Source organism: Rhinatrema bivittatum, chromosome 6 (genome assembly GCF_901001135.1).
Source record: "Rhinatrema bivittatum chromosome 6, aRhiBiv1.1, whole genome shotgun sequence".
In the NCBI taxonomy this organism is placed as follows: Eukaryota; Metazoa; Chordata; class Amphibia; order Gymnophiona; family Rhinatrematidae; genus Rhinatrema; species Rhinatrema bivittatum.
The window spans coordinates 121,368,726-121,387,434 of NC_042620.1; the positions used below are offsets into that span (position 1 = coordinate 121,368,726).

General features: G+C 41.6%; 1 protein-coding gene and 1 pseudogene across 1 annotated transcript in view; both read right to left on the reverse strand.

Annotated features, from left to right (window-relative positions):
• The window catches only part of PDE11A (phosphodiesterase 11A), an 815,296-nt gene that overhangs the window by 134,609 nt on the left and 661,978 nt on the right, over nucleotides 1–18,709 (reverse strand). The window lies entirely within an intron of this gene.
• On the reverse strand, nucleotides 8,788–8,887 carry LOC115094753 (annotated as a pseudogene).

Sequence of the window (18,709 nt, forward strand, 5' to 3'; positions counted from 1 at the left end):
TCCCTATGTAATATGTATGATTTATATTCTTTTATTTTTTATTCTTGTTTTACTCTGTAAAATTTCAATATATTATGTATGTATTTACTTGTAAACCACTTAGGTCTGCCCAAATTGAATAAGCGGTATATAAAAAGTTTTAAATAAATAAACATATTCATTATGGATATCCTGAAAACCTGACCTGTTGGCAGCACATGAGGACCAGACCCTTAGAGCTTTACTCAAAAAAAAGAAAACTTTTCTCATTTTGTACCTATGGAAAAAATCTTTAATGAAGAAGGTTCTTAATTTGAAAAAAAAAGCAAGATCAATGAAACAGTAGGAAAAGGCTTGTGGTAGAAATATAGACAGGCTAAAAAATATTATGTTTATTCACCTTTAGTTTGTACATATGGAGAAAAATACGTAGCAGTGTTGGTGAAGGAACAGCAGAATTTATGTCCACTGGAAAGGGAATAAGCCGTAACTCATGAGTGGGAAAGATTAAAGTGAATTTTGATGGTCAATCTTCCATGTGTGGAAATGAATAATATTATATGACCAAGCCCTCTTTTACGTATTCTTAGATTAACATTTAATTATATGCTCCTTACCTTTTCCAATGTTTACTTATCAAATAAATATCAGTGAGAGAAATAAACTGCTGCTATCATAATTACTGCAGAGTACAGTCTAGAATGAGAAACAGTAATATGTAGAAAGAAAATATATACACAATGATCTTAGAACTGTAGAAATGGATTAGAAATGTATGCATGTTTTAAGTGTATGTAGAGCTTAAATTGTAGTAAAAGATAAGCTTTAGGAACCATTATGTTTTAGTAGATTAGAATTTTTGTATTGCACTACTGGGTGGATCATAGGCACCAGTTCAATGGGTGCTTGAGCATAAGAACATAAGGAATTGCCATACTGGGTCAGACCAAGGGTCCATCAAGCCCAGCATCCTGTTTCCAACAGTGGCCAATCCAGGTTACAAGTACCTGGTAAGTACCCAAACACTAAGTAGATCCCATGTTACTGATACCAGTAATAGTGGCTTTTCTCTAAGTCAACTTGATTAATAGCAGTTAATGGACTTCTACTCCAAGATCTGAATCCCATGTCACCTCTTTATTCTCTTAACCCGGTGATAGCTGAGAGGAGAGACTGAAGAGATGATGTTGGAGGGAGATTGATATTAGGGGTGTTCTAGCACTTACAGCACCCAAGGAGCTGGCACCCACGGAAAGGATGGACCAATGCAGAATAAATATATTACAGCAAGATTCTCCCTTATGACTTTGAGAGAATTCAGAAATAAAATCTTCAAAAGTCTGCCTCAAAGAAGCAAGGAAAAAGGGAAGTCCATTGCATAGAGAAATGAAAAAATAAAAAAATATATTTTTCGGTGGTGTTAAAAAAGAATTTTAGAAAAGTACCAATAGCAATTTAAAGTTAGATTGTATTTGTATGTGTAGGCTATTTGTTTACTGTCATGTATAATCCATCTATAAGAAACCCTCATGCTAAGCAGAGTACAATCATTAAAAAATCATAAAAATATGCAGTAAAATATAATAGTAAGAAACTCAAAATAATATCACTAAAATAAAGTTTTCAGCTGCTTATAAAAAGTCTTATAGCCATCCATAGAACGTAACTCATTAGGCAAGGCATTCCAAATCATCGGGCCTATAATTGAAAATGCCCTTCTCCTAGTACTCTGCAATCGATAATCTTTAAATGCAGTATACTCAGCTAGTGACTATCTGAAGAATGCAAGCTATGGGCTGACACATAAGGAACTATTAGTTCTGAAATAAAGGTTGACACAGAGCCATACACAGCCTTAAGGATTACTGTCAACTTAAATTTAAAATGTTGTTCTGTAAGAAACTAGTGCTGTTGAGCAACACTGGTATAATGTGAACTCGTAGCACAGTAGAGGTTACTAACTGAGCAGATGCATTTTGTAACATCTGTAATGCTCTTAGAAAATATTCAGGCAGACCAATATAAAGAGAGTTACAGTAATCCACTGTAATTAAAACAAAGGCCTGTACCACTGTCATGACTGGTGGCTCGTGGGATAGTTTTGCAAGCCACTGTACTTACCCCATGCCACCATCATCTGGCTTTGTTCCACGGCCGACGCAGCCAGCAACCACTCTTCCTCTGCGGTAGGATGCCGCCATACCTGCCATGCAGAGCTGACCCTCCAAGGCACATGTGCATGCCAACAGCCACATCCTTAAAGGGCCCATGGCGAGAAACACAGTGGCATCAAAAGATAGCATCACTGGTAATAATCCTATATCCTCATTGCCCCAATGCATGTTGCTACTCCTATGCCCTTGCCATTGTCCTTGTTTGCTCTTTGTTCTTGCCTTATTTTCCTTCCTTGCAGTTCCCTGTCTGTTTCCCTTGGCTTGTTTCTCAAGTTTGACCTTGGATTGTAATTTGGACATTCATTGTCTGCTGCCTGGACCTGACCCCTGCTTCGGATCTGATCTTGTGTCTCTGCTGCCTGCCCCCATCTCGGCCTGTTCCTTGTTGTGCTGTCTGCTTCCTGTCCCGACCTTTGGCTTGTCTTCTGTCCTTGCTGATCTCTGCCTGACTCGATCCTTGTTTGCCCAGACTATATCTTTGGATTGCCCTAGGTTCCCATCGAAGTCCTACTGGCCTCTGGAATCCAAGGGCTCAATCTGTGGGGAACGGGACTTGGTTATGTGAAGTTCCGGTCTGTCCTGCCACAGAACCTCTCTGCCACTTGATGGGGTGGACCTAGTGAGCTTGCTCAGTAGTTGGTGCCAGTCACCCCTCAGTTTCAAGGAACCACATTTTCCACAGGCATTACAACCGCAGATTGAAAATCCCTTTTAGATAACACATACTTTAACAGTCAGAGCATTCACAACTTATAAAAGCCAGAACGAACAACCATTTTTGGCTTCAATATCAAGCGCTCATTAAAGATGAAACTCAAGTCCCTAATAGAATCAGCAAAAAGGAGATTACCATCCACCATAAGTTGAAGCAACTCATCACATACAGTATATTACTCTTGCCTAGCCATAGACCTACAGATTTAGTCAAATTTATAAATTGTTCTTCCGAAGCCACTCTTTTACTGCCAGCAAACATTCAATTATAAGTAAAACAGTCAAAGCAAAGGACCTGGCAACTGGAAACAATAGTTGTATGTTGGCTGCATATATTTTAAAATTGATGTTATAAGTGGCAAGAAGAGTCCTCAACGGAATCAAATACATATTGAATAACACTGAAGAGAGTGTCGATATAGGATATACTTCGTAATGAAGGACAAACAAAATGATCAAGAACATCTCCGACAATGGTACAATGGGCCTGACTCATTAAGATTGTTTCCCCCAAGTAGAAAGTGAGATTATAATAAAATGTATATGAACAGATCAGATTTTTTTTCCTGCTTTTGTCCCCACATCTACAGTCCACACCCCATGAAATATAAATGAACTCCTTAGCTCATCTTTAAAATGAAACCTCTTGATTTCATGTTTATGAATATTTTATAGACATATGCTATGCTAATATGTTTGCATATTACAATGGTTATTATAGTGTTAATGTGGAACTGCAATTCTTAAGGACAGTTGCATAGGCTACATATCTCTGTTAATGTCTTATATCTACTAATGTCTTCCATGTGCTTTTGTGTATCTAGATGAGTACAGAGAGCTGCAAGATTATTTTAAGAACATATGGAGCAAATTCTGACATTTTAAGGCGATACCCTCTTATTTTATCAAACATGCTTCCATAGTTTAACTGTCTTCTTCCCCTAAATTCCTTGACTGCAATACATTTTTTTGGTGGCCCAACTTGGCTTCCACTATACCTGAGTTTTCAGCCCAGTCAGAATCTGCTCAACCCAATCCAGCCCTGCTCACCACATTTGCAGTCAGCAAGAATTTTCCCCCAATTTGGACCCACTCTCCTCCCTCTATAACTCAGCCTTCACAGAAACCTCAGTAGGAGACCTCAGACTATGACTGTCTGGAATTCCATACGCATGCATCCTGAATCTCACTTGCGGATGTCACTATTGTATAATTTATTTATTTATTTAACCTTTTTTTTATATATATACCGAAATTCAATGGCTGGGAATCCCTCCTTCTCAGGGGCTGTGATAGCTGTCTCTGCACATTCTCGATCTCTGATGACATTATCAACAGGAGGTAGGTTTGGGACCTAGGGGTGTCAATGGAAGATTGAAGCATGTCCACTTTCCTCTCAAAAAGGTTATTTCAAATGCTTGCCTACATCTATGTAACTTGGTGACATATATTAAGGAAGCAGATCGCTAACTGGAATTATACACAGGAATTCACAAAGCTCAAAGTCCTAGATTTAAAAATATACAGACTTACATAAGATGGGAGAAGTACCTTAAGAAGATGCTGGCAGGGTAGGAAGAGGTAGAGGAACTGGAAGAACAGTGTGCTAAACTAAAAGAAGCTGTAGCAATGGCAATATATCTTTGTCAAGAAAGCAAATAAAATTGAAAGGAAATTGGTATGGTTCTCCAAAGAGGTGATCGAAAAATTAAGAGCAAAAAAAAGAAAAGCCTCAAAAAGAACAAAGCGAAGAATATCTGGCAAAGTTGAAAGAGACAAGGAAAGAAATCAGGAAGACATTAACTAAGTGGAAGAAAAGATAGACACAAAGGTAAAACAGACTATAAATCAAACAAATTGAATTAAAATAAAACGATATTAAAATGAGGAAGGCCAAAGGTAGAACTGTAAAACTGAGAGGAGACAAGGAACAAAGAGAGAAGAGGGCAAAGCAGGAATGCTAAACAAATACTTCTGTTTTATTCATTTTTATTTAAAAAATGTACCTGCAGCATTCAAAGATTGAGCAGGATACAAGAAAACATACATAAGGAAGAGGACGATACACCATATAAACAGACCAAATGTTTGGTATTCACTGAAGGAGGATTTGGAGAAGGATCACTAATTATTAGCAAGGATGCATATGGAAATGGGGTGGATGAGATACCATTTATAGAAGAAAGTGTTTGTCTAGAATGAGCAAAACTAAGGTGGACAAAGCCATGAGGCTGGATGGGATGCATCTTAGGATACTAATGGAGCTCAGAGAGATTCTGGCATTTCTGCTAAAAGTCTCCATTAATAGATCTTTGGAGAAGAGAGTAGGCCTGCAGGATTGGAGAAGAGCAGATGTGGTTTCTCTTGTAGTAAAAGAAAGGAGGCTGGAAACTACAAATTGGTTAGTCTTATCTCATCTTAGTGGTGATAAAATTATTGAGCACTCTATTGAAAGAAAGATAGTGAACAATATAATCTAGTGAGTTGCAAGACCAAAAGCAGCATGGTTTTTACCATCATTTCAAACAAATCTGACCGGGTGATTAGGGAATTAGATCAAGGGGTGCGCTGGATGTAGTTTACTTGGATTTCAACAAAGCTTTTGATATTGTCCTACATAAGAGGTTAATTAATAAACAGAGTAGTTTTGGGGTGCTCCCAATGTGGTGGACTGGATTAGAAACTCAATGCATAATTAAACTCTGGAATTTGTTGCTGGAGAATGTGATAAAAACTATTAGCATGGTTGGGTTTAAAAATGATTTGGACAAGATCCTGGAAACAAAGTCTGTAAACCATTGTGACAATCCACTGCTTAACCCTGCATAGAATCTATCAAACTTCTGGGATCCTGTCAGGTATTGGTGATCTGGATTAGCTACTGTTGGAAACAGGATACTGGGCTGGATGGACCTTTGGTCTGATCCAATGTGGCAAATCTTATGTTCTTATGAGTGATCAAACATTTTACCAATGTCACTTTAGAACTACTGTTTCTCCATTTTGTTCCCATGATGTTCTTATGTTAATCGTTGTTATAATTGTTCCTTTGATGTTTCTCTCTTTTTAATGTAATTCATTGTTATAATTTGTTTCTTTATTTTTACTGTAATTCGTTGTTATAATTGTAAACCAGAGTGAAGGCCGACACCAATACTTCGGTATAAAAAACCATACAAATAAATAAATAAATAAGAGACAATAGAGGGTAGTAGTAGTAGATGGAATTCACTCTAAGGAGTCAATTCTGTTCAATATCTTTGTTGGTGATATTATGGAGGGGGTAGAAGAAACAATTTGCCTTTTTGAGTAGTTTTGCTTCGATTATTGATACAAACTCCATGAATAAAACGTACCTACAGGGTTTGCCCCAATGCAAGCAGTTTGATTATTGTCCCATACATTTTTTATTGCGGTACTTGTAATTGATCCCCACAGTACTGTGACAGTAAGACTTGGCTTCAGATGTTACTGCAGGAACAAAAAAAAAAAAACCCCTCCATTGATGTAAGGAGATTGAAATGTTCATATACAGTAATATTCTGGAAAGAAAACCTCTGGTATTCCTCCTGCAAGTTAAAAATAGTCTTGCAAAGTATACCCTCATTATTTCATAAAAAATATACTTGATTTTTCTTTTTTCCTTTTGCTTTGTTTTCTCTCTACTGTCAGCCAGGGCCAAGCAGGGAATCGTCAGAGAACAGGAGTGCTGCTGAAGGCTTCTACTGGCAGCCTACAAGAAGCAAATCAAGGTAAGACTAAAGCTACACTTGCTTAAAAAGAGAGAGATCTGCGAGGGGAAATATTTGTGAGGCTATGTTTTCGATGCAGTCTGCTGCACAGGATTGTGTGTGCAGCTGAGCACTTACAAGGAGCTGAAAGCAGGCGGTTGACACAGGCTGCTGCTTTCATGCACTCTGTGCTATGATTTTTCTATCATGCTGTTTATAGGCACAATAGAATATTAAAACAGCTCCCTGGGGCTTAGTGCCTGGAGCAGAAAGAGGGAGCAAGTGATGCCACAGCTCACTGGCCACCTTATCCTTAGAGCCTAAATAATGATAAAAATAAATCTAATTGTGTTTTTAAACTTTGCTGATGTGATTAAAAAATATTGGAGCTGATGAAATATTCTGGGGCTGATTTACTAAAGTGCCTTACTGTGCTGTGATGTGTTAACAACATACTTTAGTAAATAGGCCCGATTCTTTGTAATGTAAACTGTGATAAAATTGCATGCTAGTGTTCCTCAATAAAGTTCATTATAGCAGCCAATATTTTGAGTGACTTAGTACAATTGTTCCCAAACTTGTTCTGGGGGACTCCCAGCCAATCAGGCTTCCAGGATATCTGAAATGAATATGCATGAGATAAATTTGTATGAAATGAGGCAGTACATGCAAATCTATCTCCTGCGCATTCATTGCGGATATCCTGGAAATCTGACTGGCTGGGGGTCCTACAGGACAGGTTTGGGAACCTCTAGCTTAGTACATCAGCTCATTTAAGTCTGTTCCATTGCAATACCTCTAATCACTGCAAATTTATATCCTAAAGTGAGTAAGAGACGTTGCTGCTTAAAGGCCTCCTACATTTAACACTATAATACACCTCAGCAGAATGTTATCCGTTTTGTTATGATTTTCCTTATGTCCTGGTCGTGTCCATCCATCTCTCTGTGGTCCCCTTAGGTACAGTACTTTGGCTCATGATGTATGGGGGTGCTGTGCTGGCAAAGATAGCAAAAGTCGGGGTCTTGAAGCTGTCAGGCAGACATTGGCATCCGCATGGCCCAGAGAGAAGGCACCGGAGGACGCTTTAATGGGACAAAGTCAGTGCTGGAATTCAGAGCCCTGGAGCCCATGGCTGGCCAAAGGTGACGTAGATAGCACAGGGAAAAGAATGCCGCTTTCATCTATACACTTTCTGGATGGGCAAACTATGGCCTGTGGGCCAAAACCAGCCAACAGGACCCTTTAATTCAGGCCGCTCACCTTGAAAAATGTTGCAGTGCAATAAATAGCTTGAACAGCCTGGTGTCTTGTAGCTCCGTGGCTGACCCTGCTCATGTCATCATTAATGGCTCGGTATTGTGAGCCTTTGATGATTATATGTACTGGCACTGCAGCAAAGCTACCACATCCTTGTTTTCCTGCCGTCTGTGCTGCAGACAGAAGAGGGAGAGGGGAGCTCGCTGCTGTCAGTCATCAGAGGTGTGCGTGCCAAGCAAAGAAGAAAAGGCAGCTGGCATGGTAGCAGGAGAAAAGGGGAGCCAGCTGCCGCCACACAGCAGAAGCCTATGCTAGAGGAAGGAATACCCAGAGGTAGGAGGGTGATCTTGGGGTCTGACTGGGGAGAGTACTGAGGTCAGGGATGGGGAGGGGAAGGGGAAACTGGGAGATTGCTAGGGTCAGAGAGAGGAGGGGGAGCTTGGGGTCTGACTGGAGAGATTGGTGGGGTCAAGGAGGGAAGAGGGATACTGGGATCAGGGAGGGGACAGTGCTAGTCTCAGTATTTTTTCTACTCACAAACTACATAAAAGAAAAACCTTATACAAATCTGTATTTTTTATTATTATTCGGCCTAGGAACATGAGTTGTGCTAGAGCTCCACCCCACACCATAGTAAATGACAGCAGATAAAGGCCAAATGATCCATCCAGGCTGTCCAGCAAGTTGCCTTTGGTAGTAGCTGCCAAGCCAAGCAGGTTACCTTCATGTCTTCTGTAAAGGGTAGTAACTGTTGTTCCATGCTAGCTCCACGTGGCACACCCCCTCTCCCACTGACCCCTCATGTACGTGACAGCTGGAAAACTAGCACTGTGTAAAATAATGAAATAAAGGTCTCCCATCCCTTGTACAGCCTTTTCAACTTGTTTCAATAAAAACGGCTCCTGTTCTGGTTTCACCCTGTTGCAGGCATGGACTTGTAGGTCCACGAATTTGCATGTCATCCTTGTGCAGGGGCCATGCTAATGTTCTCTGTCTCCTTCCAATTTTAGTATATGTGCTGAGGTCCACTTCTGGTAGGGAAATCAGAACTATAAGTCCCAGAGTGCAATGAGGGCTGCGACCAGGATGGGATCAGTGTGTTCTGAAAGACTAACTATAAGAGGTTTAAAAATATTCATTTGCCTTTTTCCTGTTTGCTGCGGCTGAGAAAGGCCGAGCTTCCCTCTTTTTATAGTCCTCAGAAGGCCTTTATCTCCCTAGAATTTGGCCGTGAAACTTGGCCTTAGAGCTCCATCTGGAGGAAGCTTCCCATCATAAATGAAAATATTCAGGTTTTACACTGGTTGTACGTCTCTCAAATGTACAAAATCCATTTGGGTTCAGGTTTCGGAGCTCAGACAGCCTATCCAGGCTTATCCTCCACCAGTGATCGATGAATTTGCTCAGCATCTCCCCATCTTTTATTTTATTAAATTGTCACATCTGTTTTTTTTTTTTTTATGCCTGTTTATAAGGATTAACTTAAGACAGTGTTACTTGATGACTACAAGTTCATGTATGCCACAGTGTGAAATAAGAATAGGATCAGCCTATCTGTGATGATCTGGAGCCATCAGATAACCCTACCTTAAGGCTTATTTACAACACAGGCTACAAATGCCATAATCATCCATTGCAAACAGAGAACATCGTTTTGACAAAAGGACTTTAAGAAAATATTTTTTTTCAGCTCTTTGCTGAAACCACAATACCAAGCAGATGACCAGGGGTATTTAGCAAATGCTGCTTTTAGTGCCTTTTAGAGAACTTGCTGAGGTAGGTAATTAAAGAGGTGCAGTCCTCTGCCCATGCCTCATCCCAGACCACAGAAACACTTCCTGATGTTTGGCACACATCTCTCATTTATTAAACCAAGTTGTCTAGATATCCTAAAACCTGGACCTTGCACATTCCCTGGCTGCTCTGCTATTGAGCTGCAGCCATGCAGTATGTGTATGTGTGGGTGTGTAAAGGATCGCATCACAGATGTGTGTCTCTCATGCATTTAATTGTTCTCTGGAAAATCTAGGGCCAGATATCTGTAGAAACACAGATTAAATAGCACCTTCTATCAGATAAACATCCAGGCACATTTTCTATAGGGATTGTCCTCTCCTGGACCTATGGGAAAATCTTTTCAAACTTTCCCAGTCAAACTGGCTTTCTAGAATCAAACCTACTGGAAGCAGGCGGTCCCAATGGCTTGGCTGACGATACTTAGTAATTATGTGATTTAAGTTGACATATGTCTAAATTACACACTGTAATGTGACCACATTTTCAAAACTGTTTCCCCCACTTAGGGCCTGATTCATCAAGTTCTTTTCCCACTGTAGGGGTGTGTATGTGTGTCTGTGCAAATTCTGAGCTGCACATAACATCTATCAAAACTTTAACCTCCTCTTGTTCTATAGATTCTATCTCCATCATGCGTTTCCTATGTACAATTTAGACAGCTTAACTCAGTCTTTACTCGCAGACAAATGAGGCAAAACAAACAAACAGTCTTACTGTGCATAAACCGGAGATAACAGTGATCAGAGCATCTGGGCCACAGAAATGAAGACAGGTAAAATAAGGGTTATTTTGCAGGGCTAGACTAGATTTTCTGCTGCATCACACAGGCCGTACAGGACAGTGCTAACCGAAGCTGACTAAAAACACGGAAAAACACCCAGGATCCTCTGCTTCCAAACCAGACGTTAACCCTTTTAGAGCTAGCTGCACTGAATACAGCAGAAGCTGTGAATGTGCAGACTGACCACAGTTGACAGTATAACAGAAAACAAAAAACTAGGCAGAATAAAAGCATGAACACAGCAGCATTAGCAAACAGAATCAGAAAGGCTGCTATAGAAGCAGGACACTGCGAAAGAAAGACAAAAGTAGAGAACACCTATGGAGATAGGACACTACAAGATCCTCTATTAGTGTTCCCTTATGGATTGTGAAGAGAAGAACAAATGCTTTAAGGAACTAAAATCCTGTCCTTTACCATGATGTTGTGCTGGTGGAAACAGAGGCCCTGCTGGAGCTTCACCAATACCAGCCCACGTTCCTCTTAGGTTGAGCCCTCTGATGCCAGGGCCGGCTGGTCTTAGGTGAAGCCTCTGCAGAGGTGAAAGTCCAGGTAGTCGGAATGTTGTGGGCAGCATGCCGAAGGGTCAGCAGGGGTCCAGAGAAACAAGCAAAGCAGGTACACAGGCCGAGGTCAGGGGCAGGCAGCGAAGCTCAAGGTCAGAGTCCGGGCAATGGTCGAGGAAGGTGGCGAGAAATGCAAGGTCGATGTCCAGTCCAGTATCAAGACAAGATCAATCCGAAGGGAAGGAAGTAGAGGCGAAGACCACGGAAGACAAGAACTAACTGAAGAGCCGAGGAACACAGGAACTCAGGCAAAACGCTACTCCAACAGGAGTTGACCTATTGCAGAGGCAAGGATTGAAGGCAGGGGCTGGCCTTAAGTAATCCTGAGGTGATGAGGCCATTAGCAGGCGTCGGGACCCGCTTCCCGCCACTGGATCTTTAAGAAGGGCAGGTTTGGGCGCACGCATGCTTAGGAGCGAGGCACATTGGTGCCGGAGAGATCGCAGCGATAGCCGCGCGAGCAGGGAAAGGACTCCGTTTGGAGCTTCCGCGTGGTGGCCAGACTTCCCCGACATCAGGGATCAGCGAGGTGAGTGCGGTGGCTCGCGGGAAGCCATGAGCTGCCAAACGCAACACATAATTTGGATGTCAGACTTTTTGGACACTCTGGGAGTAATATTCAATCACTGGCTGGATCTGGCTAACTTTCTAGGGATATTCAGTGGTGTAGCCACACTACTGAATATAGGCAGCTATGTTAAAGAAAGCTAGCTAACTTTCTTTGGATAGCTTTAGGACTACTTTCCCACTGTTATTTTTACAATGATCAACAATGTTTAATTATCTGTATACTGTTTGAATCTTGTAAACCGTTGTGATGGCTACACCGAATGACGGTATATAAAACCAAACAAACAAACAAATAAATAAATAAATATTATTTGGCTAACTTATCTCTGCCCCAGAATGCCTCTACAATATCTAGCTAAATTTTAAACAGATGAGTTTCCATCTATAATTTAGCCAGATATGTGCCCAAAATATTCAAAAGTCAGCATTTAGCCAGATAACTTGTGAGATATCCAGGTAAATACCTCTGAATATTGACCTCACCATGTGCCTGGCGCGCATATCTTAAAAAGCAAAAATGAACGCCAGCCCTGGAGCTGGCGTTAAGTATTGAAGCACCCCAAAGCGCCACAAAAAAGCAAAAAAATACTGCTTTATTGTGGTTCTTCCTTCTTAATATCGTCGCAATACCTTGATACATCTCAATATATTTAGAAGGGAATTTAAGACAAAAAAAAAGTTTAAGTTCCAAAAAGGCTTTTCTTATATTTTGAGTCTGTCTGCACAGATCAGGAAAGACATACATTTTCACCAAGGAAGGGGAGAAGCCTTATTATTAAAAAAAAAAAAAAAGCCTCATAACCAAGTCTCTATCCATCTCCAAAGCAAAAGTTACTATCAATGTCTCTCTAATAGAAGTTTCTTCTTGAGTGATTTACAATAAAGCAGTGACATCAGGACTATCAATGGAAACAAGATGTCCAACCTTTCTTCCTGTGCTGTCATAGCATGCTTACGTGAAGGAAAATAACACACACTGGTAGAGTTTCAACAGAGTATTTAATAATTTCATATGGAGTCACTGAATTGTTTCTAGGATAATTTAGCAAATGTAATTTCCTCTATCTGGAATTATTCTCAAGAGCTACTAACCTAGAAGAAAGAAGAAGATTATCTTTAATCAAACTAGTATTAAGATTCTGTAAATCAGAAATCTGAGGAGAAATAGTTATCTACTGGTCAGCATGACTTTCCAAGCAAGTGCCGTGATTATCAGGTTTAACAGTATCAACAGAAAATGTACATAATTGTGAGACACAGCCCTCTAATATACATTCAGTTCTTGATAATGACTGTCCCAAATCTTACGGAAAAGTGTGCTTGTGCAACAAACCTGCTTTATCTCTCAGACATAGTAAAAGGAGTATGATCTACATAGCCTATAGCTCACCATATCACTACTTCCAGTCACCACTTGTAAAGACTGGAGAATATCCCCTGGACTGAAGCTTGAAAACAACCATCTTGCATACCATCAGCCTTCAGATCAGCATTGAGACCTTCACCACTTGCTTCACTCTCAGAGATGGCTAAGGGTGAGGTACTGGTAAGAGAGACCTGGGGTGCATTGGTAGTAAAGGAGAATTCTGAATGACTGGACTGAAAAACAGTCTAAACCTGGAGATGATACAATACTTCCATTTACTGATCTGTCTCCTTCACTAGGAGCCTTAGAAACGTGACTAGCAGAAGAAGCCAGCCAGTAGTCCAAAGGTCCCAATACAGACACTTGCGACTTCATTAGACATATTCTTTCCTTTCCTTTGTTTGCCCATCAGGGATAATGGAAAAAATCTTGTTCACTGAATGTCCAAATCCCATTCTGGTATGAGTAGTACTCATGGCTATTTAGATAACCTATAGCTCCCAAGTTATTCCACAAGAAGCTCCCATGGGACATGCCCCTCTGGCTTGCGCCATTGGCTATGTGCCGTAGGCTTCAGATTTTATAGAAGGTAGAGTCCCGGGGTGATGATGTCAGAGGAAAGTGTGCTCACTTCCTTCAGCCAAAACATGAACACTCTCCTGGTGGCACACACTGCCTCTTGTCTAATCTTATAAGAGAGAACTTTGAAACTCTTTTTCCTGTTCCCTCCCTATGCTTCTGGAGAACTGGTGTTTGAGCAGGTGATAAATGCCCCTCCTTAGTACTCAAATATTTGGCTATGTGACAGAGTATACTAATTTGTGGTATTTTATTATTTCTAAAGTACCCAATTGCGGAAATTTTCAGTCATTATCTATCTATCTTTTATAGCATTAACAGAAGTTGTCTTGCAGACTTTATTTTCACTTATTCTTTATAAGTAAAATTGCTCCAGAAAAAAACTTTTATATCATGTGGTCAGGGTTGTTTGATTAGCAGCACGATTTGGGGTCCTGGAGCTGCCCTGGAAATCCTTAGGGAGCCTTTCAGGCATGGTATTTGGGGGTCTTTTGAGGACCTTGACTGCCTCCTCTCCAGGTGAGTGAACTTGCACTCTCATACACTTCATTCCTCTTCACAGTCACTGGGGATCAGCATGGTTTTTTCCTTTCCCTCCCTAGGTGCTTGGTACTTACAATACCCAGAGGGAGTTCACACCATAGGTACTGAATGGAGGGTTGGGAAGAAGCCTTAGTGAATCTGTCTTTTTGGTAAAACCCTATTGAAAACAGGACTCTTAATATATTTTGGTGATTTCTATACATTTTGTATGTTTCTTTATCCTACATTATAAAAAACAGAAAAAGTAAAAATAACCTCTCTCGTTACAGAAATGCCCCGTTTCAGACCATATTGCCAATGGGTTGAAAGACCTTAGCGCACAGGCAAGCCTGAGGACTGTTGATAGCCAGGAGGGAAGACAATTCTGGTGTCTCCCAAAAGAACGAGAAGACTTGGAAATGTCTGACAGGATGTACAAGAGGAGATAAGCCCTATACAACTGGTTATATTACTCAGCAGTCTAGAACCGGGAAGGGTTCGCCACAAAATAATATTACATTCAAGATGCGATTTTCTGCTTTTATTTTCCTCAAAAGCAGGCCAAAAAATTCTATAGAAAAATACAGTGCCACAGGCAAATTTGGGCTCTTTTTTGCATAAAGTTTGTAATAAAATGTAAACAAAACTGTGAGTAGAACTGGTACTATGTAAGCCAGTCATTCTTCTGTACAGTATGCTAGAGGGCAGGCCAGACTTTTCTTCAATAATTCTACATTTGTTCTGAAGAGATTTATTTTCTGGTTTTATTGATTTTAACTGCAAAATCAGATGGCCTATGAATATTATGGAGATGGACCACTCAACCTTTGTGATTAAAAAATTTGCAATCCGGCAGCTAATGGGATTGTCTGTCATGTTCCAGTTCACAACTGAGCCAAAAATCGTAAGAGATGGAGGTTTGTGGATGTTGGATTAAAAAAAAATCCCATTTATCTGTAGTACCTTATGCTCAGTACAAAGGTGCTTAACGGAGTGTAATGAATAAATTAAGCTTACTGATAAGTGCCTCAAAAGGTTCAGTAAGTTAGAAACTGCAGTTCAGCACTTCTTTATTGCACTATTTATATTAAAAATCACAATGAAATTCTTAGGCAATCATATACCTTCATTAATTTGCATATGATACTCTGTAATCCAATGTGAGTTCCAATGTTAAAATATGATAGAAGGAAAATAAAATATGATAGAAGGAAAATAAAATATGATAGAAGGAAAATAAAAGCAAATTGACTTCTATATGTTTAGAATCTTTGGCAGGAACAATTCTCTATTTACCAGTTTTGAAATGTGTGAAATTGTAATACAACTGCACTGGCTTTATAGGAAAGCAATTCATATGGATATGGAGAGAGCCATCAGTGGACATAGATGCACACAAATCACATGGTTATGAGATAAAGTTAAACAAAATGGGGTAGATATTCAAAAAAATATTTAAACAGATAATTCACAAGCCATGTGTAAATGGGTTATATGGCATACTGAGCCTCTTATCCCGCTAAATTATAGCTGGATTTGTTGTTATCAGGCCATCATTTAGCCGGATATAAAAGGAGTGTTTTGGGGGCGTCCAGAGAGAGGTCCCGTTATCTGGCTGACAGAGCCGAATCAGGTATGTCCGGCTAAGTTAGCCTCATAACTTTAGACATTCTCAGAAGCAGGCCTAAAGTTATCTGACCTCGTGTGGCTGGATAACGTTATCCTTAACCGGCTATAATCAAAAGAATATAGAGGGTTAAGTTAGGTTCTATTTATAAAACAAAATATGAAACAAAACAAAACCACACACTGTGGGCTAGCAGGCCCAAACCTGTCTCTTCCCCCCCTCCCACCTGAACTGCAAAGGCCTTGAAGGGTGGAACTTGCTGTCTCCTTCCCAAACAGGTTTGATTTTAGGTTTAAAAAAAATATCCGGGCCGTGACACCAATGGCATCTATTCCCCCCCCTACCCCTGCTCCCCCTATTTTAAATGTGAGGATTGCGTGTTCAGCTTCCCCTCCCGGCCCACCTCAACTGATCTGAGCTGGGCGCATCTGACATTTTAAGGCTACTATATTGCTAGGCCTGGGCTGGCGGCAAACGTCTGCTGAAAGTTTTAAAGTTTCCTAACTTTAAAGGATTGGACCAGCTTGTTGGGACATCTGGAGGAGGAGGGTGGAGAAACAAGTGTTGGATGGGGGGGTGGACATGGGGCCGAGAGGCTCGCGACTTTGGGGTTTTTTTCTCTCAGATGTGCCACGTCACCCGGATATCTCTGAAGATATTTGGGTAAGCAGCGAGTTATCCGGCCACACAAAGCAGGATAACTTTAGGCTTGTTCTGAAGAAGGTCTAAAGTTATCTGGCGAACCTAGCTGGATATACCCAATATTCGGCTAGGTTAACCGGTTAACTCAAGTCCTCCCTGGAAAGCCCCTGAAATGCCCCTTTTTTTTAACCAGCTAAATTCTGGCTAGAATTTAGCCATATAAGGGTTAATTATAGCCGGGTAAGTCATTTAGACGCGCGCAGGGGGGTTTTGGGGTAGGTTTTCGGGGGGTACGCGCATATCTTACGTGTGTACCCCTTTTAAAATCTACCCCTATATTTACATGCACTCCTGTGGTACCAACCAGAAAACTCTGCATAGAAGACACTTGGAACTCCTATGGAATTAGACTTTTTATAATGCGTGCTGGGTGTGGACTTGGCCCTCAGAAAGCCATGAATAAATGGAATTACCATTACAATATAGTAAACTTCCCATACCAAACAATCCTATCAACATTATCTTAGAAAAGGCAACACTGCACATATTATACCAGGCCCTAGAACACCAATAAAACTCTTTCTTATTAGGAAACTAGGCTGCTATAGATCTCTACACAGAAATTATATGGCAGCAAAATACCTCACCTCGGTCACGTATGCAGAACACAAAGAGACCCTGACTAACTACAAAATAAAGAGATGAGAAATATCAACAGAAACGTGCTGAGAAGAACTGAACTGGAACATCCAACAAGCCAGCCTCTATATACAGAGCAACAATGAAAAAATAGAGACAGTACCATTCTTCATAAAACATTAAATAATAAAATCAAGAAATGTAAATCATCAATTATAATAGTAAAATCATATTCATAAAAATAATATTTCAAACCAGTTAATGAATAGAATACTGTAAATTTCCCAAACACCAATAAAATATTTCAAAACATTTGATGAATTAAAAATGTTCTATTCCCCCCCCCCCCCAAAATAAATACTTCGAAAGAGCAGAATCAAATTACACCCAATAATTAAAACTAATAAGGATTTAAAAATCTCCTGCTTTCAATATCTGGAATCTTCTGATTTCCAGTTACCCTGAGATTGTCATGGATTGCGGATGGTATGGCCGCACAAATTTTATCTTCTCTTGCACATGCACAATAACACATTCATTCTCTCACACACTCCCTCTCTCTAACATAAACAGGCTCCCTCACACTCACAGATACATTATGTGTGTGTATGCCTGCGAGAGCCTATATGTGACACACCGGCTCTCACAGGCACACAGATACACACACACATATAGGGGTAGATTTTAAAAAAGAGCGCGATCGCGTACTTTTGTTCGCGCAGCAGGCGCAAACAAAAGTACCCTGGATTTTATAAGATACGCGCATAGCCGTGCGTATCTTATAAAATCCTGGATCGGCGCTCGCAAGGCTGCCGATTTTGGGCAGCCTGCGCGCGCCGAGCCATGCAGCCTGCCTCCGTTCCCTCTGAGGCCGCTCCGAAATCGGAGCGGCCTCAGAGGGAACTTTCTTTCGCCCTCCCCTCACCTTCCCCTCCCTTCCCCACCCCCCCGGCCCTATCTAAACCCACCCCCTTACCTTTGTCCCTCGATTTACGCCTGCTAGAAGCAGACGTAAATCTACGCGCGCCAGTGGACTGCTGGCGCGCCGTCATCCGTCAGCAGTCCACTGGCGGATGACGGCCCGCCCCCGGGCCGATGACGGGGGCGGGCCAATGACGGCGCACCCCCGTCATCGGCCCGGGGGCTAGTCCGGAGGCCTCGACCACGCCCCCGGGCCGGCGCACGCCCCCGGTCCCGCCCCCGAAGCACCGCGTCCCGCCCTGAAACGCCGCGTCATTCGGCCCCACCCCCGACACGCCCCTTAAAAAAACCCCAGGACTTACGCGCGTCCCAGGGCTCTGCGTGCACCGGCGGCCTACGCAAAATAGGCGCGCGAGGGCCCTGCTCGCGTAAATCAGGGCGGATTTACGCGAGCAGGGCATTTAAAATCCGCCCGATAGGCTCTAACAGAGTCACATACACATAGGATCTCACACAGACACACACACACATACAGGCTCTCACACACACACACATACATATACAAGCTCACACACATAGGCTCTCAGACACACACACAAGCTCACTCATGGTCTCCTGCTATCTTCGGGCTGTGGTGGGATGAGCTCCACCACAGCCCACTGATCTTCCTGCTTGGGGGGGGGGAATGGAAGCTGTGCATGGCACACACATATACACGCAAGCGGAAGACGGGCCTCTCCTTCTTCAGCCGCTGACGGGTTGAGTGCCGGTGGCTTGCAGCTTCTCTCCTTCTTCGGCCGCCAGTGGATTGAGCGCTGGCAGCCTGCAGCCTCTCTCTGGC